This window comes from Polypterus senegalus, chromosome 3, assembly GCF_016835505.1.
Source record: "Polypterus senegalus isolate Bchr_013 chromosome 3, ASM1683550v1, whole genome shotgun sequence".
Taxonomy (NCBI): Eukaryota; Metazoa; Chordata; class Cladistia; order Polypteriformes; family Polypteridae; genus Polypterus; species Polypterus senegalus.
The window spans coordinates 11,348,812-11,373,854 of NC_053156.1; the positions used below are offsets into that span (position 1 = coordinate 11,348,812).

The following is a 25,043-nucleotide window of genomic DNA, read 5'->3' on the forward strand; positions in this document are numbered from 1 at the left end:
ATTCGTTCTCTCCCTTGCGCAGTTTGGCGGTGGCGTAAACGAAAACATTGAGACGGATGCGCCCCAAAACAAGAACGTCACAAAAGGGGCGGGGCTCGTCTCATATAACAGGTCACTTTTCTAGAGCCCCTTGAACCCGTGTCATAGCGGAATGGCATCCCCTCCTGCACACCGTGGGCTCCTTTCTGTATCCCTCTCTTATTATCTGCAGCACGAGAACACAACTGAGGCGAAGTGGCAGACGGACCGGAGGGGGGGGCTTAATGGGGGTCTCCGCAGCTGCGCACTGACAGACTCGTTGGAAATTCCCCAGGGTGTCAAGACGTAGCTCCACAGCCGCCAACTGCAACCCGCCCAGCGCTTCTTTCCTCCCGTCCCCTCGTCCGGCTTTTTTTTTTTCTTTGTTTGTGTCAACTGAAATCCCGGCATCCTGCAGACCGGCTGGTCGCCGCAGTGTTACGTAGCCCTCGGCCGCCACTAGGGGGCAGCGGTCGGACTTCAGCTGAACAGACACGACTGGGAGATGGCAAACGGAACCGGTGAGGAGAACGCAAGATGATTTAGAAAGAGGGACGAGAGGAGAGCTCGCCAAAGGTAAGAACCGTGCGGGGTAGCGGGCAGCGGGCAACGTGCGGGAGGGCGGCGGGCTGGGCACAGCCCCGAAGATGCGGGGTGCGGAGCGCGCGTTCCGGCCGACCGAAAAATTGGAGACGCGCTGCGGCAGGAGGTGTGGCAAGGTGTATGCACCGCTTCGGCGACAGCGAGAGAGACCCCCTTCCCCGTCCCCCTCATCGAGTCAAGGCGTGGCACGGACCCTACCCGAGACCCTCGGAGACTGACGGCGGTGGGGACATGGGGGGCACACGCTGCTCGGCTCGTTCCCAAGCCGCCGTTACACCTCCATGAGGGTAGGTTAACCGGCGTAACGGGCATTCAGCACGCGTCCAGTACGCGCCCACCCTTTTGTATCGCAGGAAGGCCGCCCGAGCATCCCAAAGACAATAATAAAGCGGGGTGACAGTCGCCGCTTCAAGACGCTTTACTGCGTGACAGATGACATATCACCTCAGACGAGGGCCGAGCGCAGCGCAGACTACATGCGCAATGGTGGCCTCTGCGGCGTAAAGTGGAGGGGGCTCGTTCGGGTTCAAGTGCCAGCAGGAGGCTTGGGGGGTGGCAGCGTGCCACTCTCAGCATGGGCGCAGCTGGCCAGGTGCCTCGATTGTCAAGCTCCGTGGGGTCATCACGGGCCGAAATGGAAGTTGATTAAGCTGGGCAGCGGGGTATGCACTTTTGGGAGCTTTATTGGAGTAGAAAAGAAACCGCAAACATCCTGCCCGTCTGGCTACTCAGCTGGTGCCCCGGAACTCCTGGTCTTGTTTTCTGTTTGGCTGTGACGTCATGGTGTGTGGGAAAAACAGACTTTAAGCGGGCACTTAAACACGAGGCGAGGCTTTACATGCTGGCACAGTTGGCATCTCCCTTTTTAACTTCCAGTGAGGTGTGGTTGCATACTGGTGAAGCCCCATTTGCAGCCCTGGTGGAGTCTTCTTGTCTGGCTGTGCCGCAGACATGTGGCAATGCCCAATGAGTGTATGGAGGATGGCTGGCATTTTAAGGGCCTGGGGTTTAGACAAATAGCCTTGCACGGTCAGCTGTTGTTTATTTCATTTCCCTGATTTACAGTATTGACTTCCTCGGAGAAGCCCGCCGCCAGCTTCTAGAAGGTTAATGTCATGTGAACTTCTGGCCATTCTGCTGGGTGCCAACATGCTGGGCTCATGCATAGCTACAGAAGTCGTGCGATTGCTATGGCGAGCCCTCGGGCCTCGAATTATTTATAGCCCTGGCCTCTCCAAGTGGCACATTTTGTTATTAATAGGTGTGTCATCAGTGCAGCAGCTGGAGGCCACATCATGGACATGTCCCTCCTCCTCTGCCTGCTTTGCCAAAATGTCACTGGCGTCACTTTTGTGGGAGCAGTAAGTGAAAGAGAACTGGGAGTCGAGTGGTAGTGAAGGCCGGTTGGAGGCATACAGAGCCCTCCGAGCAGCTTTGGGATGACTTGACCCCTGGAGGTGTGTGCCAGCCTGAATCACAGAAGAGAAGAGGGACATGTGCCATTCGTTGGTGTGTAACAGGGACAGGGCCGGTGACACTCAGGTGACTGAGGCGAGTGACTCTAGAGATAAGCCTGACTGACCCCCTGGGGTTAAGAGGCAGTGACCACGAGGAGAACCAAGCAGAGAAAGTTGGGAGCATGATGGTCGGGATATAAGAAAAAAAACTTTATAGTGTTGTAATAAAAGAGGCAAAACTGCACAAAGGCTTGGGGTTTTCCGGCCCCGTATGCTGTACAGTTTGCAAAAAAAGAATTCATTTTTCCAGGTCAGTGTTCACACAAAGTACAACAGACAACAGGCATGTGGAGAGGGGAACATTTATGGAGAGGGACCGGACATTGCAGAATAGGATGCTGGGAAGGAACCGAGGTGCAGTATGGGAGTCATGACATCATCCTTGGTGGACCAGGGAAAATGCGGAAGTGAAGGTGCCTGGCTTAGGGAAAGTCGCGTGGATTATGGCGACGTTGTTCCTCTTCTGTGAAACGTTTAGTACCCGGTCTTCGTCCCCTGGCGTGATATGTTACACTGCTTATTGGGTCTCTCCGCGGCTCCCTATGCGCGCGTGTGTGACAGTGTATAGCGCCTTTCGAGTCTAAATAGCTTTCCAGAGCTCCTGGGCAGACGTGTCCGTATTGTGTGCCATGCAGGGCTGAGTGACTTCCTGAGGTCACAAAATCTAATGGAAGGAGGACAGTTTTGAGATTTGGAGCCACTAGGGGGCACACTACCGGCAAGAAAGACTGCTTGAAAGGCACTATATCAGTCAGTGCTTATATTAAAAAAAAGGTCTCTGTAAGAGAAAATGCCATTACCAGAGCCTAAAGAGGGTACACTGCCCACAAATGCAGATTGTGCATAAACAGGTGTTTGCATGAAAGGCGCTATATTAATCAGCGCTTATATTAAAATAAAAATAAAGGATTTCAAGAGCAAACACCATCACCAAAGCTGCTGGGGGGACACACTATGCAAAAACAGGCACTTGGATGAAAGGCGCTATATCAGTCAGTGCTTACAATAATTAAAATAGGATCTTTTTAACTGTAAGGAGCATTACCATAACCACTAGGGGGCACACTACCTGCAAGAAAGACTGCTGTACAGGCACTATATCAGTCAATGGTCAAATTTAAATAAAAAAGGATCTCTTTGAGAGAAAGCACCATTACCAGAGCCTAAAGAGGGCACACAGCCCACAAATGCAGATTGTGCATAAGCAGGAGTTTGCATGAAAGGCGCTATATTGGTCAGCTCTTATATTTAATAAAAAAAAAGGGATTTCAAGAGCAAACACCATCACCAATACCGCTTGGGGGGTCAAACTACACAAAAACAGGCACTTGGATGAAAGGCGCCATATCAATCAGTGCTTACAATAATTAAAAACGGACCTTTAAATTGTACGTAGCATTACCATAACCACTAGGGGGCACACTACCTGCAAGAATGATTACAAAAACAAAAAAAAAATCCTCAGGGGCTGTGATGAAAGGCGCTATATCAATCAGTGTTTATATTATTGAGGACTCTCAACAGCAAACAAGCACCGTTACTTTAGCCATTGGGGCACATGGCCTGCAAAATTAGATTAGAGGCTTGGATGAAAGGCGCTATATTGTGCAGTCCTTTTCACAGCGGGCATCATTATCTTAGCCACTGGGGGCCTACTACCTTAAAGTAGATTACACAAAAAACAGTTGCTTGGATGAAAGGCACTTTATCAGAAGAAAGTATCTTTAATAACACGCACCATTACTAGAAGCTGAAGATGGCACACAGCTTACAAAACAGGTGCTTGGACAAAAGGCGCTATATCAATCGGACAAACACATTTTTAAGGGCTAGCACCATTACGATTAGGAGGCACATTGCCTGTTAAGTTTAAAGGCTTGAATGAAAGGCACTATATAGGCCAAGATACTACTGCATGTAAGCCACTTTGTATTAAATGTTTATATTATGTCGTCCTTTTTCAGCAAGCCTCATTATCTTAGCCACTAGGGGGCACTAGGCCTGTAAAGCAGGTTACACAAAACTGGTGCTCGAATGAAAGGCACTATATTAGTCAACGTTTGTATAACTTACTATTGTTACCTGAGCTTTAAGAGGGCACACTGCTCACAATAGTAGATTGGATGAAAGGCGCTATATCAACCTCAAAATGGCTCCCTGGTTTCTGCACAATGGCTGACCCTGCATTTTGACATCTAAAGGTCAATATTAACTTATATTATAAAAAAAATAATAATAATTAGAGCAAGCACCATTACCATAGCCACTAGGGGGCACACTGCCTGTTAAAGCAGATAACAAAGAAAACTTAAAGGCTTAGAAGAAAGACACTATATAGGCCAAGATACTACTGTATATACTGTAGACCACTATAAAGGGAATGCTTATGTTATATAGTATTTGTTACAGCACCGTCTTAGCCACTAGGGGGCACATGGCCTGCCAAGCAGATTATACAGGAACAGGCGCTTTACTGAAAGGCACTATATCAGTCAGTGTTTATAGTAAAAAGGGTCTTTAATAGCAAGCACCCTTATCAGAGACTCAAGGTGGCACACAGAATGCAAAAGCAGATTGCACAAAAATGGCTGCCAGGATAAAAGATGCTATATGTGGCTCAGTGTTTCATCTTTAAAAAGAACCTTTAACAGTACCGTAGCCACTAGGGGGCACAATACCAGCAAGAAACATTGCCAAAGGGAAAAAAAAAAAAAAAACAACAACTCAGTGATTGGCATGAAAGGTGCCATATCTGTCAGTGGGACCTTTGACAGCAAACAAGCCACTAGGGGGCACTCTTCCTGGAAAGTAGATTACAACTTATTTAAAAGATGAAGATTTAAAGACGCCATATAGGCAGTGTTTATATTATATAGAACTTTTCCGAGTAAGCATCGTTTTCTTAACCACTAGGGGGCACGCTGCCCGCAAAAGCAAAGATAAGAAGGACATTTAAAGGCTTGGATGAAAGGCACTATATAGGTCACATGTTTACATGATAGAGCACCTATCACGGCAAGCGTTACTATCTTAGCCACTAGGGGGTGCACTTCCTGCTAAGTAGATTAAACAAAAACAGGTGCCAGGATTAAAGGCGCTATATCAGTCAGTGTTTGTATTAATCATACCCCTGAGAGCAAGCACAATCCCCTTGGCCCCTAGGAGGGGCACGTGGCCTGCAAAGAAGATTGTGATGCACGGATGAAAGGCGCTATATCAGGCAGCGCTCAGATTTTATTGCACCTTTCACAGCGGGCACAGTTAGAAGTGGTTTAAGACTGAACATGTCCAGCCGTCCACTTTCTGAAATGGTGTCATTCAAATCAAGGGGCACATTTGTGCCCAAGAAGACTGAACACTCCACGCAGCTTTCATTTTAGATTTGCTGTTGTCTCCAGCGTGGGTCTGAGCGAGCTGAGCAGTTTGTTTAAATGACGCTCTGAGGTGGCGTCACCTTGCGTTGTCATTTCTGGTCCGAAGCCACAAGGGGGCCACTGCGTGTGTCCCAGTCCTTCGATGACAGGCTTTTGTTGGTGACAGCTTTGACCTTCTTGCCTTCGTTGCCCACCTCACTCGACTTTTCTTTTGTTTTACCCCCTAAAACCTTCAAATCCCCCCCTTCAGATCTGTCTACCCTTTTTTTCTGTTTTAAGAACAGGACATTTTATCATTAAACGTGTCAAAGGCGCTGCAGCAACATGGACTGTGATGGCTAAGGAGCTGCAGGTCCCCCCTTGGGAGACCCAGGGTGGGTTTTTGGACCACTTTTTGAGTTACAGCTGAGCTCTTTTGGTCCAGGACAGCCTTTATTGTTTCTCATTTGGGTGGGGGGGTAAAAAAAAAAAAAAACCTCTCTAGTGGGCTACAGCAACTTTCAGGGGCACCGAAGTGTGTTGTGCGGGCGATGTGGGCAGGAAGCGCCTGGGGGGCACAAACTCTTTCCCATTCATTTCTTGTGTCCTCTTATTCCCAGAAGGTCCTGCAGGGATGTTGTTTACTGGTTTGTCAAACTGGGAAAATTGGATAATTCGAATGTTGCTGTGGCAGCCCCTCGGACACAAAGGTCCTTTGAATGGTGGGCTCGTGTAGCTGACGTCTTGAATTAGAATAACACAACAAGGTGGTGGGACGCAGCCGTCACGGGACAGGCTCCGATTGTTCTCTCATTGATACATACACCTAACTAGTGGGGGTCCGCAACTAAGAGACGAAGGACGGGGCAGCCACGAGAGCCCACCTTGTGTGTCTGGGCTGCTGTGTTACGTGTTTGGGTCACTTGGAGTAGAAGGACTCCATTGCTGAGCCCCCAGGTGGCTTCTCTCTGAATTTGTCATTAATTCCCAGGGGGCAGTAGTGGAGTCTGCGCATAGTGAAGTCACAGCGCTTATGTGGGCGAGGGGGTACCTCAGTGGCAGAAGCCCTGACTTGTCTACTGGGCACACGACTGCTGGCGATTCCTAGAAATACAAACCCACGGGCTGAAGGTGCCATATAACGCTGCGGTTTGGCGTCTATCCTCCCACACAGCATGAAAAAAAACAAAAGTTTAGGGGTCTACCCTGACTCCCAACGAAAAGCGGTTAGGGTTTTGTATCCGCCGATCCGAATAGGAAATGCGCTGGAAGTCACGACCCTCGTGAACCACGCCCCTAGTAACGCAGGACGCGTCCCTAACGACAGATTCAAAACCGACGGCGAAAGTCAAGTCAAGTCAAGACCCCCCAAATTATAACTCTGATCAGGACAGTTGTTAGTGTGAAAAGCAGGGCACCCCCTCACGACCGTGCATGTCATGTTTCGGTCAGCATGCGTACCCCCCCGTCCAGCTGGCTGGCTGGCCTCCCCAGTTGTGTTTCTTGTTTGATTTGTTTAATTTGGGGTCCCGTATTTGTATCTTTGATTTATTATGTACGTTTGTCATTCTGTTTGTTTGTTTGTAGGTGAATGCGGCCGTGATTACAGCCCGTGTGTTTAGTGGGTGGTTCCCCAAGGGGTGGGGCCACCTGTCAATCACTCCCACCAGGGGCCGCCCTCCACCCTATTTATGGGTGGGCCTTCTGTAGTTCCTGGCGTTGAGGAGTGGAGACTTTGGGGACGATTTCTATCTTTGCCTTTTCTGGATATTTGAACCTGTGCTCGGTTTTTGACTGCGCCTCACGATTTAATTTTGAGATTTTGGTTTGCTGTGTGTTACTTTACCTTTTAGACAGTTCCTTCATGCCCTTTGGTTAAAACAAAGCTTTTATTTTATAAAGACTTTATAAGACCTTTTTTTGGGTTTCTAATTGGGGTTTTCGACAGTGTTTTCCCCCTCTAGTGGGCAACATTTGAAAGTGTTTTGGTACCTGTGCTTTCAGGAATCCCCAGTTCATGACATGGGTGTCCAAGATTTTGGATACAAACTTACAGTTGTTATTTTCTGTAGTCTCAAACGTGACAAAAGTGGGGGGATCGTCACAAGGCAGGCCTGGACCTTCACTACCAGCAGCCGAGCCAACTACTAACAGCAGGGCCCAGCAATGGGGCTTACCGCTTCTTCAAGTTCAGAATCCTCTTGTGTTCCATAATGAATCCAGTTTTCCTTACAAGAGGGAGAAATCGTGAAAACTCAGGCGTGTCTTCATCTTCTTTTATGAAACAGAGGAGTCACAAAGGGTGCTCAGGAGAGCTGACATTCCATCCAAAGGAGATCAGGAGCAACGCTCAGTTCAATATACGAAATCCACAAATTGGAACAGCTGATCCAAATGACGATAAAAAGGAAAAACGGGGCAGAATGCACAGCGGTGGACGGAGAATGAGGGGGCAGTCATGAGAGTCCATGTTGTGTGGGCCGTCTGCCCGGGCCTCCCTTTAAAGTATTCGGTGTGGGGGGGTCGTGTTGAAGAGAAGGACCGCTGACGACGTTTGGCGCGGGTGACGACTCTAGTGGTCTGAACTGCTGATCTTCTACTTGAAATCGACAGCGATGTGGTCTCCTTTGCCGACTTATAATTGTTAGAATTGGATGTTTGTTTCATTGTTTTATGTGCTCGTCTTCATCGTTTTGGAAGATCAGAGAGTCGTCTCGCGGTTGTTTTGGTCGCTGGTCTCGATTCTGAACACACTTTTCTATTATTTGGTGTACTTTCTTCTCTTTTGTTGTGCTAATTCAGGCTCCCGTCATTACAGTGGCGTCCCAAGTGGTCAGGGGCGTGTCCTCCGAGGTCGTGACCTGCGGGAAATGATGTGCCAGGTGAAAAGGTCATCCCAGGGAATTCTTCCTCATGCAATCCAAACACCCTTCTTGCTTTTCAAATTAAATCAAATTCTTTGACTCTCTCTTCATTTGGTTTTGTTACCGATTTTTGGACTTTGGCTTTTTGTCTCACGTTTTGGTTTGGGTCCAGAACATAAAAAATGTGACAAACAAGAGGCCACCATTCAGTCCATTTGTCACTCGTTGCTTTAGCTCAGAGCTCAGCTGTGCCCACATCTCAACCAGGTTCTTCTTAAAGGCCATCAAGGCTTGTGCTTCATCTCCATGACTCAGTAGTTTGTTCATTCATCTAGCCCCACGCCCACTAAGCTGCCACTCAATATTTATCCACACCCACCTGCTGTTTCTCATGCATGTAGCCCTGCCCAATCAGCGTAGACTTATTCATCTAGCTCCACCCACTCACCTACCACTCACTTTTTATCCACACCCACCTGCTGTTTCTCATGCATGTAGCCCTGCCCAATCAGTTTAGACTTATTCATCTAGCCCCACCCACTAAGCTGCCACTCAATATTTATCTACACCCACCTGCTGTTTCTCATGCATGTAGCCCTGCCCAATCAGCTTAGACTTATTCATCTAGCTCCACCCACTCACCTACCACTCACTTTTTATCCACACCCACCTGCTGTTTCTCATGCATGTAGCCCTGCCCAATCAGCTTAGACTTATTCATCTAGCCCCACCCACTAAGCTGCCACTCAATATTTATCCACACCCACCTGCTGTTTCTCATGCATGTACCCCTGCCCAATCAGCTGAGACTTAAGCATCTTGCCCCGCCCAGACTGCTGCCACTCAAGAACGTAACAAATTTGCAAATGAGGGGAGACCTTTCAGTCCATTTGTCACTCGTTGCTTTAGCTCATAGCTCAGCTGTCCCCATATCTCCTCCAGATTCTTAATTCTTAAATGTTCTCAAGGTTTCTTCTTCGACCCCACAGCTTGGTAGTTTGTTCATTCGCTTAGCCTTGTCCAATCAGCTGCCACTCAGGCTTTTTGCCACACCCAGCCTGCTGCCACTCAAGTTCCTAACCTTGCCTAAATAGCCAGCTGAGACTAAAGTATCTAGCCCCGCCCAAACTACGGCCACTCAAGTGCCAAGCTCCATCCAAAAACATAAGACGAGATGAAATTTGATGACCGTGAGGTCTGCTTCAACTCCATGATTTTGCAGTTTGTTTATACATTTAGCCCCAACCAATCTGGAGCCACTCAAGCATTTGGCCACACCCAGGCTGCTGCCACTCATGTATTTAGCTCCTCCCAGCCTGCTGCTAGTCAAGTGTCCAGTCCCAACCAGCCTGCAGCTACACAAGAACATCAAAACATGAGAAATCTGATGAACGAGAGGAGACCATTCAGTCCTCTTATCTGTTGAGCTAATGCAGTAGCTACAGTAACTGTGCCCACATCTCAACCACGTTCAACATAAAGGCCATCAAGGCTTGTGCTTCATCTCCATGACTCAGTAGTTTGTTCATTCGTCTAGCCCCGCCTACCAAGCTGCCACTCAAGCAATTATCCGCACCCCACCTGCTGCTACCCTGCCCAATCAGCTGAGACTTAAGCATCTTGCCCCACCCAGACTGCTGTCACTCATGGACATAACAAATTTACCAAATGAGGGGAGACTTTTGAGTCCATTTGTCACTCGCTTGTTTAGCTCAAAGTTAAAATGTCCCCATTTCTCCTTCAGATTCTTCTTAAAGGTTCTCAAGATTTCTGCTTCAACTCCATGACTCAGTAGATTGTGTGTTCCTCTAGCTCCGCCCACTCACCTGCCATTCAAACATTTGGCCACACCCACCTGCTGCTTCTCAGGCTTGTAGCCCTGCCCAGTGAATAGAAATGAGTCTTTAATCTCGTTTGACATTTGGGACAACAAGAGACAACTGACCAGAAGATCTAAGCACACTGGATGGCTGGTGTAAAACACACAGTTCAGATAAATCGGCAGGAGCGAGTCCATGTAAAGATTTAAAAACTAGCAACACGATTTTAAAATCAGTTCACAAACTGACAGGCAGCAGCCAGTGTAAAGAAGCTCATATTGGAGAAACAGAGTCAGACTTTCTTGCCCCAACCCGAAAGCGAGCGGCAGCATTCTGGACCAACTGTAACCTGCGTATCAGAGATTTGCTAATCCCAGAATACAGCGAGTTGCAGTAATCGAGGCGAGAGAAGATAAAAGCAGGAGTAGATTTCTCAAGATCTTTAGAAGATAAAAAAAAGGCTCGATCTCACCTAATAGACAAAGTTGGAAAAAGCAACTCCTGAGTACAGAATTAACTTGTTGCTCAAAAGAGAGGCTACTGTCAAAGATAACACCAGGATTACGGACTTGACAGAGAAAGAGCCGAGAAGTCCGAGACCAGTTTGGGTTTAGCTGGTGGACCCGCTATAAGCACCACTGTTTTATTTTGATTAGCCATTGTGACAGATAGGAGTCGCTGTTGACCCCTGAACCCTCGGACAAACACGTCAGACACCAGGCAAAAGTATCAGAAATGAATTTAATATTTCTAATAATGTGCACAAAGCACCTCCACTGCCTCGATACTCCATATGAGAATCACAATAATCTCAATCCTCCTCTCCTCCCAGCAGCTCCGTCACCCTTCCTCCCAACTCCGGCTCAGTCCCACAGTCCTTTTATATTCCTTTCCCTCAGTCAGATTAAAATCTTCTTTTCTTCAGCCCGGAAGCATTTCATTCCTTCCGTCCCCGTGATTAGGGGGCTATAATGAAAACACTCGTGCCTCCCTGCAGCGACCCCACGGTATCCAGCTGAACTCCAATGTCCAGGATGCCCTGCTGGAATTTGGGGCACCTCCATGTTGCAGGGAGGACTCCACCTAGTGGCCTGATGGTGTTGGCCGGGATAAGCAGCCGGCCATATGTCACACCATCCAGGATCTGAGTTCAGACAGAGTGTTGTGGAGTTGATTCACTGCAGAGCTGCCGACGGGAATATAAACTCGAGTGTCATCAGCATAGCAGTGAAAAGAAATGTTACACTTCCTAAAAAGAGCTCCAATATGGTGAAGGCATCTAGAGAATAAGACAGGACCCAAAATGGATCACCACATTTAAGAGGAGCAGTAGACGAAAAAGAGGAATTTAAAGTCACTGAAAGTGTCCACCAGTTAGATGCCACCTGAACCAGTTAAGAGCGGCCCCTTTAAGACCAACAAGACGTTCGAGCCGCATCAGTAACATCTCGCGGTCAGTGGTGTCAAAGGCAGCGGACAGGCCAAGGAGGACAGGGACTGCAGCGCCACCTGAGTCAGTGACAATAGAGATGTCATTGAATACGTTCAGGAGGGCCGTCTCAACACCATGGTAACAACGAAAGCCAGATTGGTAGATCTCAAAGAAATTATTGGAGTTTAGGTGATCGACCAATTGATTATAGATGATTCTTTTTAATATTTTAGCCAGAAATGGCAATTGGGAAATTGGGCGAAAATTCGCTAAAACTCCAGGATCTAATCCTGCCTTTTTCAGACGGGGACGCACCGCAGCGTGTTTAAAAAACGAGGGCACAACCACAGCACTAATAGAATCGTTGATAATGGGCCCAACACATCAAAGGCTTCCACTACGAGGTGTGGTGGTCAGGGCCGATCCTGGGTGCCAATGTGGTTTCGCCGTCCTACGTACCTATTTTCTATTATGATATGACGGATGTTACTATTCCATGTACTACTTCAAACAGGATTAAGACGGTGTTAGGTGCTGTACTTCATAATCAGCCGCAGGTCGTCCCAAGTGTGATAAGCTCGTACTAGGAAGTGCAGACGTTTTTGGATGAAAAGCTCCCTGTAGACTTTTCCTCTCTTCTAGCTTCTTTACTCTATTTTGCTTGTAGTGCCACCCGCTTTCACGTTTTGTCTTTCTCTCGGACATTCTACAAAATAGAAGAGCTAATTCAAATATAATAATAATAATTTGGTAATAATCTTGGGCCTAATTCACACAAGTGACATATACACACTAATGTCATGTCAGTGTGCATTGGGCAATAAGTAAACATGTAAAAGTGTGTAATTTTTATTATTATAATAATAATATATATTATATATAATAATAATAATATATAATAATAATAATAATAATAATATATATTAATATTATTTATTGTATTTTATTAACACTTTGAGCCCCACGTGTGCCACCGCTGGTCATTTTAAATGTAAGAATACACTGCCGGTGAAAACGTGGGCTCAAAGTGTTATGTCCAGAATTGAACCCTGCGTTTCTTTAAGAGTTTGTACATATTTTTTTACTAAAAGACAAGGCAGGATGGGTATAAAATAGGGTGTGGTGAACTGAGGGTTTGTGGGAAAAAGAAGGTTGGAAATAAGAAAACATTTGGGCAAAACCCGTGTGTGCGAGTTTTGTGTCTGGATACAACATTTTGGCGACGAGGATGGGATGAGTTCACGTTACCACCTCCTAACCCGTTGCTGACCTTCCCAGGAGAGCCTACGCTGCCCTGGCAGAGATGGATCGAGTCGTTCGAACTATATTCGGTAGCCCTTGATGTTCAGGATATGGCGGAGGTTAGGAAGAGGGCTTTGTTGTTGCACTGTTTGGGAGTAGAGGGACAGCGCATTTTCTCCACGTTGCAACCGGACGCACCTACGTATGCAGCAGCGAAGGCAGCATTAGCAGGGCCGTTTGAAGGAATTTGGGGGCCCCAAGCAAAATGGACATGGAGGCCCCCCCCGCACGCACGCACGCAAAGGAACCACAGCATAGCCATACAGTACATATTTCTGCTAGCCTACCTGCTGCAAAATTGCACCATTTGTACAAGACAAGTCGAGCTATTTTATGTGTGTAATTTATCACTTACCACTGTCTTGTTTTTTCTTATCCTCCTCTTCCTTTCTCTTCTTTCTTTTTGGTTTCCTGAAGCATAATTCCGCTTCCTGACCGCCGAGGAAGTTTTGTATTTTGCCGGCAGCAGAGATTGCGTGGTTGGCTGGCTGCTGTCAGCGAGGGGGGCCCCTTGAGGGGGATCCCGATAACAGTGTCATTGCACTTTACTGCATTCACTATCAATGGGGCGCTCACACAGTTTGTCGCTGCATTTTATTCTTAACCAGTCATTGTCTTGGGGCCCCAAGCAATTGCTTGGTTTGCCTGCCTTGTCGCGACGGGCCTGAGCATTAGCGGCAAATTTCCAGCTCTGGTCGCAGCGTCCTTATGCATCGTTTTCGAGCACAACAGCCGGGTGAGTCGATAACTCAGTACGTCTCTGCTTTACATGAACTGGCGCGGCATTGTAATTTTGGAACCCTGCAAAATGAAATGATCCGCGATCAAATCATTGAGAAAACCAATTGCAATCAGCTGCGCGCCAGGTTACTGCTTGAACCCGATGACCTCACACTAGAGAACGGTGTCACTAGGAAAACAGACAGAAAGCGCTGTCGCGGATGCGCAAAAGTTTGCAAGGAGCGCACGCGGAGACTTCCAATCAAATCCCTGTGCACAAAGTCACAGCTGCGGCTACATCGCAACGTTGTTCAAACCGTGGGTCAAATCAGCATAATACGAGGGCAGCCACAAGGCCAGCGATGCCGCCGCTGTAACAAACTTAATCATTTCGCACGCTGGTGCCGGTCACGTGAGCCTGCACGGGAGTATCGTCGTGCCCACTCGCCAGAACCTATAAATTGGGTGCAGTGGGACACACCGTTCTTAAAACACTGCATCTGCATGGTGGGTGGGGTGGAAATCCCACTCCTACTAGATACTGGTGCCAGAGTGTCTCTTTTAAATAAAGCCATGTTCTCATGTACCTGTTAAACCTGCAGCTGTACAACTCACTGGCTATGACCAGTCTCCTATAAATGTCCTGGGTACAGTTACTTAGATAGATAGATAGATAGATAATGTGAAAGGCACTATATGATAGATAGATAGATAGATAGATAGATAGATAGATAGATAGATAGGAAAGGCACTATATAATAGATAGATAGATAGATAGATAGATAGATAGATAGATAGATAGTGTGAAAGGCACTATATGATAGATAGATAGATAGATAGATAGATAGATAGATAGATAGATAGATAGTGTGAAAGGCACTATATGATAGATAGATAGATAGATAGATAGATAGATGTGAAAGGCACTATATGATAGATAGATAGATAGATAGATAGATAGATAGATAGATACTTTATTAATCCCAAGGGAAATTCACATAATCCAGCAGCAGTATACTGATACAAAGAAACAATATTAAATTAAATAGTAATAAAATGAAAAAAATTAAAATAAAATTAATGTTCGCATTTACTCCCCCGGGTGGAATTGAAGAGTCGCATAGTGTGGGGTCTCCTCAGTCTGTCACTGAAGCTACTCCTCTGTCTGGAGATGATCCTGTTCAGTGGATGCAGTGGATTCTTCATGACTAACAGGAGTTTGCTTAATGCCTGTCGCTCTGCCACAGAGCTCTGCAACTTTAATCCTACAATAGAGCCTGCCTTCCTCACCAGTTTGTCCATGCGTGAGGCGTCCCTCTTCTTTATGCTGCCACCCCAGCACACCACGCGTAGAAGAGGGCACTCGCCACAACCGTCTGGTAGAACATCTGCAGCATCTTACTGCAGATGTTGAAGGACGCCAACCTTCTCAGAAAGTATAGTCGTCTCTGTCCTCTCTTGCACAGACCATCAGTATTGGCAGTCCAGTCCAATTTGTCATCCAGCTGCACTCCCAGGTATTTATAGGTCTGCACCCTCTGGACAGTCACCTCTGATGATCACGGGGTCCATGAGGGGCCTGGGCCTCCTAAAATCCACCACGAGCTCCTTGGTTTTGCTGGTGTTAAGGTGTAGGTGGTTTGAGTTGCACCATTTAACAAAGTCTTTGATTAACTTTCTGTACTCCTCCTCCTGCCCACTCCTGATGCAGCCCTTGACTGTGAGTTACAAAGATAGGACCACTCCAGCAGTGTCTGTCCACATCACAACAGGTGGAGCTAACATCATGGGGCTCGATCTTTTCCTTGCTTTAAGCTTTACAGTATCAGACTCTGAAGTTGTGGACTCCTGGCTACAGAGGTTTCCAGCCTTATTCTCAGGTCTTGGCTGCATCACTGGTTTTGTCCACAAGCCGACGATTAACCCAGAAGTGATTCAGCCCCTTCGTCGAATTCCGCTGGCACTACATGAGGAGGTCTCTGCGGAGTTGGAAAGGTTGCAGGAGGCTGGCCTCATTGAGCCAGTTGATGCTTCACCTCGGATATCAAACCTTGTTATTGCACAGAAAAGAATGGCAAAATTCGTTTGTGTGTGGATTTGAGGGAAGTGAATAAAGCCATAATTCCACATCAACAGAGGAGCTCACCACGCAGTTCCAGGGCTCAGCCGTTTTCACTAACTTGGACCTGGCACAGGGTGATTTACAGGTGCCATTACGTGCTGCTTGTCGGGATTCGACTGCTTTTGTTTCTCACTTGGGCGTTTTCAGGTTCACACGGATGGCTTTTGGATTAAGCTCAGCTCCAAGCTGTTTCCAAAAGATCATGTCACTACTACTGGCAAACATTCCTGGTGTGTCGATATCCTTAGATGAAATTGTGGTGCGGCGCCACACAAGAACAACATGATATTCGTTGGCAGCAGGTACTGCACCGACTGGAGCAAAACCAGACCACCTTAAATGTTGAAAAGTGTATTTTTAACGCTCCAGAAATTGACTTTGTGGGGCACAAACTTACGCGCAATGGCATCCAGCCCTTGCTGTCTAATGTGGATGCTATACTGGCCTTGCGGAGCCTAAATCAACTACTGAGTTGGCCTCATTTTTGGGTATGGCGAACTACTACCTTCGTTTTCTACCACATTATGCTGACACAACGGCACCATTGAGGCGCTTTTGAAAAAGGATGCCACACGGGTTTGGACTGCTGCTTGTACACCGGCACTTCATGACATCAAACAACAGCTCACAAGGCCACCGACACTAGCCGCCCCCACTCTGGTCACATGTGGTGCCTCAGCTGTGGCATCGGGCTCTTCTATCCCAGATAGTTGATGGTGTGGAGCGCCCAGTTGCTTTTGCCTCCCGTGCCCTCACAGAAGCTGAACAGAAGTACTCTGTGGGAGAGAGAAGCGCCGGCTTGCTTGTGGGCCTGTGAATGTTGGCATATTTATCTTTATGGCGGCATTTTACCTTGCGCACTGACCACCAGGCATTAACCGCTCTTCTGGGCAAGGGGGGTTCAGGTCACAAGCCACTCCGGCTCCTCCGGTGGGCAGATCAGTTAAACCAGTACAACTTTAAACTACAGTTCACACCTGGCTATGAAAATACAGTTGCTGGGCTGTTTCCGTTTCCCTGCCTGTGGCTGTGGTCTCAGAGGACGAGAGCGCCGGATTCACATGCTGCAGGAAGCACTTAAGGGCACAGTAGCCATGGAGGAACTACGTCAGGCCTCCTGTGGTCTGATACGAAAAGATATTGTGGAGGGATGGCCAAAAGTTGTGGAGCCAGCACTTCTTCCCTTTATCGAGTGCGAGATGAACTTTCTTGTAGGGACGAAGTATGTGTAGCAAGGGGCCACCGAACCTTAATTCCTGAATCTCTCCGGGCAGGAGTACTCCACATGGCCCATCATGAGGGCCATTTGGGAATTGTGAAAGTAAAACAACGCTGCAGGGACACGGTCTGGTGGCCAAACATTGACCGTGATGTGGAACTGCTGGTGAAAGACTGCTCAGTGTGTTTAGCGAGTGGCAAGACAACGAGGCCCACGCCAGCTCCTTTGAGACCTGCGGCATGGCCGCCATCCCCTTGGGAACACTTAGAAATAGATATTTGTGGGGAACTCCATGGGGCTGCGGCTCGTGCAAGGTACCTTTGGTAGTGCATGACTTGTATTCAAAATGGCCTGAGGCCATCATGCTGAGCTCCACCACAACACACTCTATCAGATGCTCCCTAAGCCACCTGTTCAGTCAGTGGGGTTTGCCAAGTGTTATTACAACAGACAACGGACCCCAGTTTTCATCAGCAGAGTTTACTTCTTTTCTCAAAGAGAATGGTATTAAGCACATCAGAACAGTAGTGTACCACCCTGAAGCTTATAGTGGGGTGGTACACCTGAACCGTAGACTGGAAGAGGGCATCAGAGCATACTTAATGGAAGGAAGGATTTTTGATGAAGCTCTCCATCTAACTCTGTTGCACACACGAACTTCCCTGCATGCTACTACAGGTGTCTCCCTGCTCCTTTAATGATAGGCCGAGAACTAAAATTCAAATTTAACATGACTAGCACCAAAATCCAAACCTGGTTATGGGGCACAGATGCCCACAAAAGCAGCTCAAAAGGTCCTACAGTCACAGTATGACAGGGCCAAACATGCAAAGTCACCCAGACTGGCTGTTTCAGATTGGGTAAGGGTAAAGCATGCAAATCGCAAGAACAACCTACGGTCTTACTGGTCAGATCGCATTCAAATTTTAAGGCAACTGGGTCCTTCCACTTTCCAGCTTACAGATGGGTCACGTTGGCATGCTAATCGTCTTTGTGCAGTGCCAGCACTACACTTTCGGAGACTTCGGTCCTCACTTGGCAGTGCCCCACAACAGAAGCTACATCTTTGGGGTTACCTTTCCTGTTTCTTCACAAACTTATCATCGACCGCAAAGGGCACGGGTTCCCCGCATTGGCTCAGTGATTATGTAACGGAAGGTTAAGAAGGAAAAGGGGAAATGTTATGTCCAGAATTGAACCCTGCGTTTCTTTAAAAGTTTGTACATAGTTTTTACTAAAAGACAAGGCAGGATGGGTATAAAGAGGGTGTGGTGAACTGAGGGTTTGTGGGAAAAAGAAGGTTGGAAATAAGAAAACATTTGGGCAAAACCCGTGTGTGCCGAGTTTTTGTGTCTGGATACAGTTTACAATACAATACAATACAGTTTATTTTGTGTAGCCCAAAATCACACAGGAAGTGCCGCAATGGGCTTTAACAGGCCCTGCCTTTGACAGCCCCCAGCCTCGACTCTCTGAGAAGACAAGGAAAAACTCCCAATAAAACCTTGTAGGAAAATGGAAGAAACCTCGGAAAGGCAGTTCAAAGAGAGACCCCTTTCCAGGTAGGTTGGGCGTGCGTGGGTGTCAAAAGTAGGGGTCAATACAATACAATATACAGAACAGAACAATTCTTTAAGACAGCATAATAATAAAAATTTTAGAAGTACGGTTTAACAGTAGATGATGTGACATAATTAGGTTTGGATATTTTTAGAGTCCTGGAGACCTCATCCATCTAGCTGCCTCCCAATTTGGCCATGCCACGGCTGAAACGTGGCTCCGATGAAAGGACCCCTCTTTCCCATGATTCCTGTGATCCTCCATCAGGGATGACTTTACCACAGGCAGGCAAACAACTTGGCAGGTGGGCCTGGCACCAATTGCCACATTTGGGTACCGAGAACAGAAACCGAATAGGTGAGGGTTAGTATTCAAATATAATTATCATGTTACTTATGTTTTAGTGCTAATGACTAACAACAGAGATGCAGTCTGTACAGTTAATCAGCAGCTCTAGTCAGGGTGTGTTAAACTGAAGTGGTGAGATTTGAGAGCTTTGACCGAAGGGGCATCTCTTGTACTAGCAGTCAGACCACTCCACAGTTAAGAGGGGTCCTGCAACTAAAAGCTCGACCTCCCACTCTTATTTTATTAATCCTTGGAATCCTAAGCAGACCGGCATCTTGAGATCTTAATGTGCGCTCAGGTTTGTAAGTCATGATAAGTTCAGAGAAGTAAGACGGACCTCGCCATTTAATGCTTTATATGTTAAAAGGAGGATTTTGAAATCTGCCCTAAACTTAACTGGGAGCCAGTGTAAGGATTTAAGAACTGGACTGATGTGTTGGTATTTTCATGTTCTTGTAATAATTCTTGCAGCAGCATTTTGGATTAACTGGTGGCTGAATAAAGAACAGTTTGAACAGCCAGTGACCACCGCATTGCAGTAGTCAGTCCTACTAGAGATGAATGCATGAATTAATTTCTCACAATCCTGTTTATTTAGAAAGCGCCTTAATTTCCTAACATTTTTAAGATGGAAAAAACATGTTTTGGACGACTTTGTAATATGCGCTTTAAATGACATGCTAGAGTCAAAGATAACTCCTAGATTGCAGGCTGATACAACACAAAGTGATACGAAGTGTTAAAACAAATCTGTACATACTTTCTCAATGAAACAGCGTATCATAATCATAACGTACGTTTGTGGAGAACCACGAGTCCTGAGCCTTTGTGCAGTCCAAACAAATAGAAAGCCGGTTTATTTAATCGTTCTAAGCGACAGGTTTAGAGTGACAAACAGTCAATTCAGAGATCGCCGCAGCCCCGCTGTCTTTTGCCGCTTCTCTTGACTCGCAATCCCGTTGAGGAACGTACGCGTCTCACATGAAATCTATCGCCTTCGCGACGCAATATGCAAGTTGAACGTTGACTAAGGGACTACACACATTTAGAGGAGCGTGTCGTAAACACACGGTAAGCAAAGGAACCGTTCAGACAGAGCGTGCCGTTAGCCGGCGACCATCAAAGGCTTTTGCGCCCGCTCGCGCGAGCAAATCGCTGTGTATGTGGAGTCCCTAATAGGCATCAACTCATCGACTACAATACACGCCACACGCAACTTTGTCAAACGCCGCCGCTGCTAAAGTCGTCGGCCGCCCTCAGACTTTAAGATTCAAAGGCGGACAGCCGCCGGTCGCAGCGTCGCCGGCTGCTTCCCGGTCTCCTTAACGGCCGCCTTTGAGTTTGGCCGCCCACGTGCGGGGCACGTTTTTGCCCGTCGCCAGGATCGGCCCTGGTGGTGGTACAACATCAAGAGGACTGGGAGCCGAGAGCTGGTTCAAGGGTGTCAATAATTCTTTTTAACTGTGAAAGTGGGACAGGATCAAATGATTTGAATGCAATACCACGATTAACAGTAGGAAGTTCACTTCATAGCCAGTTTGAACAATGCCACGGCGGATTGTATTCGTTTTATTGATAAAGAATGAAAGAAACTACTCACATGAAAGAACAGTACTATTTAATCCCGTCACAGAATGGGGGTGAATGGCCGCATTACTTGAATTCAATAAGACCCTAGGATTCTTAGAACGACAGGAAACTAAATCAGTGAAGAAATCTTAACCTGGAAGTTGTCCTAAAAATCTGTTTAGAAACAATCAGACCGTCTCTTTTCCAACGCCGTTCCGCAGTTCCATGGCAGTGTCAGTTTTTGGTAAATGCAGTGTGTCTAAGCTCGGGGTGTGGTGCAGGTAAGTGGTAGCGAAGTGGAGGGGCTCCAGGGCGTGGGTGAGGCAATGGCTAAGTATTCACGTTCAGAGGTGTGCGGCAGCCAGTTACCTCATTAGTGGTCTGAGGTTTGTGCAAATGCAGTTTAAAAAGAGTCGCGCAGGAAGAAGATGGAGAGGCTTTGGAAGGAAATCAAGGGAAAGGACGAGCGAGGGAGCGAATGAAGGCGGAAGTGAGAAGGCAATGTGGTCGGGTTTGCGCCTGGATAGGAGCAAAGCCCTGACGCGCTTATAGGGATGTCCCCGCTGAGCAATTGTGTTGAAGCAGGGGCCGGGATCAAAGTCACTCGGGGGTCCAGAATGCGTCTAAAGGAAGTGTGAAGGACGACAGAAGTCCGACTTAATGTGATCTGGCGGACACTAGCGGAGGCTTGCAGGACGGCAGTTTGGAGAGAGAGAGTGAGTTGCTATGCCAGGATTAATGATGGCCACACAAGACCTGGTTTAATTAGTGCATTGTAACAATTGATTGTTTTCCAGCCTGCATTTTATCATTATTTATTGATTTAATGGCAATGCACAACTTGCACTTTGGGGTTTTAAAACTGCTGTTTGGAATTGTGAAGATGAGAGCACTTTGCACAATGTGACACCATGTCTTTTGTGTAAGTGTCCTCATTGCACTGGCGTATCTCAGCTTATGACTGTCGACGGTTTTAGGCTGCTGCCAACCTGGACCGTCACACCGCCGTCTGTTAAAATGACAATACAAGGCATATATCTTTGTTATATGCCATTTGGAATGGGATTTGCAGAAGCAAATTATTGTTTATGATGAATCATCTGTTGGAATGACAAAAGCACTGCATTTTATTGCTAAAATTGTTTGTGATGCAGCATTTGTTGGAATGGCTAAAGCAATGTGTAGCCCTGTTTTAAGCCATTTGGTATGGGATTGGAAAAGCTGTGTTAATGTTTATGATATGTTGGAATGACGAATGAAGTGTATTTTATTACTGTAAAATTTTGTAATGCACCATATGTTGGAATGACAAAAACAATGCATATACCACCTATATGATATTTGGTATGGGATTTATAAAAGTCACTGTTTGTGATCTGTCATGTGTTGAAATACCAAATACAATGCATATGTTTGTTGAATGCCATTTGGTATGGGGTTCATAAAAGCAGTGTTAGTGTTTATGATGCTCCATCTGTTGGAATGACAAATGCAGAGTATTTTATTACTGTCAATGTTTGCGATTCACCACATGTTGGAATTACACATGCAATGCATATACCACCTATATGATATTTGGTATGGGATTTATAAAAGTCACTGTTTGTGATCTGTCATGTGTTGAAATACCAAATACAATGCATATGTTTGTTGAATGCCATTTGGTATGGGGTTCATAAAAGCAGTGTTAATGTTTATGATGCTCCATCTGTTGGAATGACAAATGCAGAGTATTGTATTACTGTCAATGTTTGGGATGCACCACATGTTGGAATGACACATGCAATGCATACGTCTCTATTATGTGCCATTTGGTATGGGGTTCATAAAAGCAGTGTTAATGTTTGTGATGCTCCATCTGTTGGACATGGCAACTGGTCGGACACACAGATGCACAGATACTAGTCCTTTTAGTAAGGTGGAAAAAGTGGACACAAGCACATGCAGGGCACACTCTTATGAGGCTTTGAACCCGAAACCCGTGTCCATCATCTCAATAAGCCCATCGGTCTGCAGCCTCAGACTCTTTAGTACACCCGAGTCCAATATGGAGGAGCATCCGAGTCCACTGCCACCGGCAGTGGCCAGGGCCAGTCTGGTACCCAAAATGAACAGAAAACACCCATCTTCAGATTCAGCTAAATCAGCTAATTTGTAAAGGTGCTCAAAAAAGTGAGGATGGAATTCTAGAAGTTGGGCATCTGCTGATTGAAGAGGAGAAGAGAAACAGAACAGTTGGAGGGGACAAGGTTCAAGTCAAAATGGTGTCCCTGCCAGCGCTGTAAGCTCCTGGCACTGGTTGGCACTTAAGGCGATGGAAAACAAACAGCTGGGGACACTTGTGCGAAGGTGGCGAGGGTGAGGAGGTGTCAATGAGGGCACCATCTTGCTTTGCCAGGTTGGGCTCTCCTCATGATGAAAGGGAGCCATCGGTTGGATTCTTGCTTGCCAGTGCTCTGTTTGGGGGTCTTCTTTAGAGGTGCCAGTAGGGGACAGTAATTTCACGTTCCAGGAGCCTCTAGGTGGGCATCATAGAATGCCACAGAGGCAAGCTGGCAGTCAGGTGATGTGGGAAGTGGAGCGTCGTCTGATTCAGTCCAGTGAGTGACTTGGGCTCAGAACTGACAAAATGTTAGGAGAGCTTCTTCTAGGAGGACAGTGAAAGTGTGAAAGGGTTGCGATCCACCAGGGACCCCCGTTACGCATAATGGAAATTTATGAACGTGTGGCGCTGGCCCAGAAGGCCTAATTACCTACAGCTAATGGCAGTCAGGCCCCCAACTGGGGACACCAAATATGGAAGGGGAAGCAGGTGCCTCATTATGGACCCCCAGGCGGCCTTGGTGAGGTAGGAAAGCGAAATCCGCTAAGTGAAATCTCACACAGGCGTCACTTCGGGGGCCACAAGCCCTGACGCAGAGCTGTCACCTGTGAGTCCCCAAAGACCGGGGAGGTGGAAAGACGGCCAGACTGAGCCTCACTCATCAGGAGAACCACCACAGCCATGATGGGGTGTGTGTGAATGAGCTGTGTAAAAAAATAAAAAATATCGTCCTCCTGGGACAAAAGGAACAATAACACACTGCTACCGTAATAAAGTGCAGCACCTCTAGAAGGAAGGCCACTCCATGACACCATTCATGAGCCTCACTACAAGCGGCTTGTCCGTGGGGTGTGCAGTCCATGGCCATGACCTCTGGGCCACCCTGTGAAACACAGCAGGGAGTGTTTGGAGCTGCTGCCCCTTCACTGGTGGGCACTGAGCCCAGCGCTCCCTCCATCAGAAGAGGTGTCTTCACAAGTCGGGCCATAAAGAGCAGGAAGCTTTGAACCCGAAACGCGTGTCCATCATCTCAGTAAGCCCATCGGTCTGCAGCCTCAGACTCTTCAGTACACCCGAGTCCAATATGGGGGAGCATCCGAGTCCGCTGTCACCGACAGATCAGTAAAGTGGGATTCAACGACGGAGTGGGCAGAGCTGGAGGTTCAAGGAGGACTGAAGGCTCAGGTTGACTCTCAGGCGAGCTCAGATGGACCTGCCATTATGGAGTCGGTGAGGGTTTGAGTGTAGTTAGGATTTAAATCTGAAACTTAGTAGGGATTGGACTTCAGCTGGACACCTCAAGATAGCTTACTAAGGTGAGACTGGGGGTCTACATGGTCAGTAAAAGGAGCCTAAGATCAGTTAGTCAGTTCAGCTGCACCTGGGATTGCTGGCCGGTTGGTGGCCAGGAGAGATGATCCTGAGCTTAAGTTAGCCTGCTAATGTTAGTCTACAAGACGAGGACAACTGGGCAGAGACGACTCGATCGATCACGTCCTCCTGGTCCAAAGAACGGGGGTTTAAATACAAACTGAGACAACCAACGACCAACAAGGAGTTAAACTGGACTTGAACTTCACCAAGACTCCTCAGGTTATTTACTAAACTGGGGCAGATGAAGAGTGTCTCCTAAACTGGGACATCTGCCAAATGAATAACAGCAACCTAAGAGTATTAACACTAGAATTACCAGAGCCTACGAAAAAACTCGTAATTCCGTCCCACCTTAAACTGCTTCTTAAATCCCTTCACACCTCTCCGCCAGCGCCCTTTGTCTTCTAAATGTGCTGATAAAGAGAAGCTCGGAGCAGCCGGCTATTCCATCCCCCCACCAATTTAGAACGTGCATGAACTTCTCTCAGCTCAGGCCTTGATTGAGTATCTGGGAGTGAAGTGGAGTTTTAGAGTGGAAATAATAGATCGTTGTTTGGAACACACGCATTTCATGTCTGTTCCGTTTCTACAGTAATCTGTGTCAACACATTGTTAAAACAGAAACTTTTTTTATATTCTAGTAGTAGATGACAAAATGTAGGCATAAACTATATAATGTATGAAGCCTGAAGTCCAAATAGCAAAGAAACATTTTCACAAGAATAACACAATTGCACTTTTATTCAAACATATAACTGCAGAAACAAAAAGCCGCCTTAACATGCGACATTGACACCAGTTTACTGTAACTGACTCCGTGGCTCAATAGACTCAGCCCTCGCTTGGGAATCAAGGGATCGCGGGTTTGATCCTGCGCCCCTCTGTTTTGAGAAGTAAAC

At 47.0% G+C, this 25,043-nt stretch overlaps 1 protein-coding gene across 1 annotated transcript in view; it reads left to right on the forward strand.

Annotated features, from left to right (window-relative positions):
* Positions 1-525: 525 nt before the first annotated feature.
* The window catches only part of b4galnt1b (beta-1,4-N-acetyl-galactosaminyl transferase 1b), a 161,312-nt gene continuing 136,794 nt past the window's right edge, over positions 526-25,043 (forward strand). The window contains exon 1 of the mRNA XM_039746603.1: positions 526-594. The gene's annotated coding sequence lies outside the window, so the exon portion shown is untranslated. The remainder of the gene's footprint in view (positions 595-25,043) is intronic.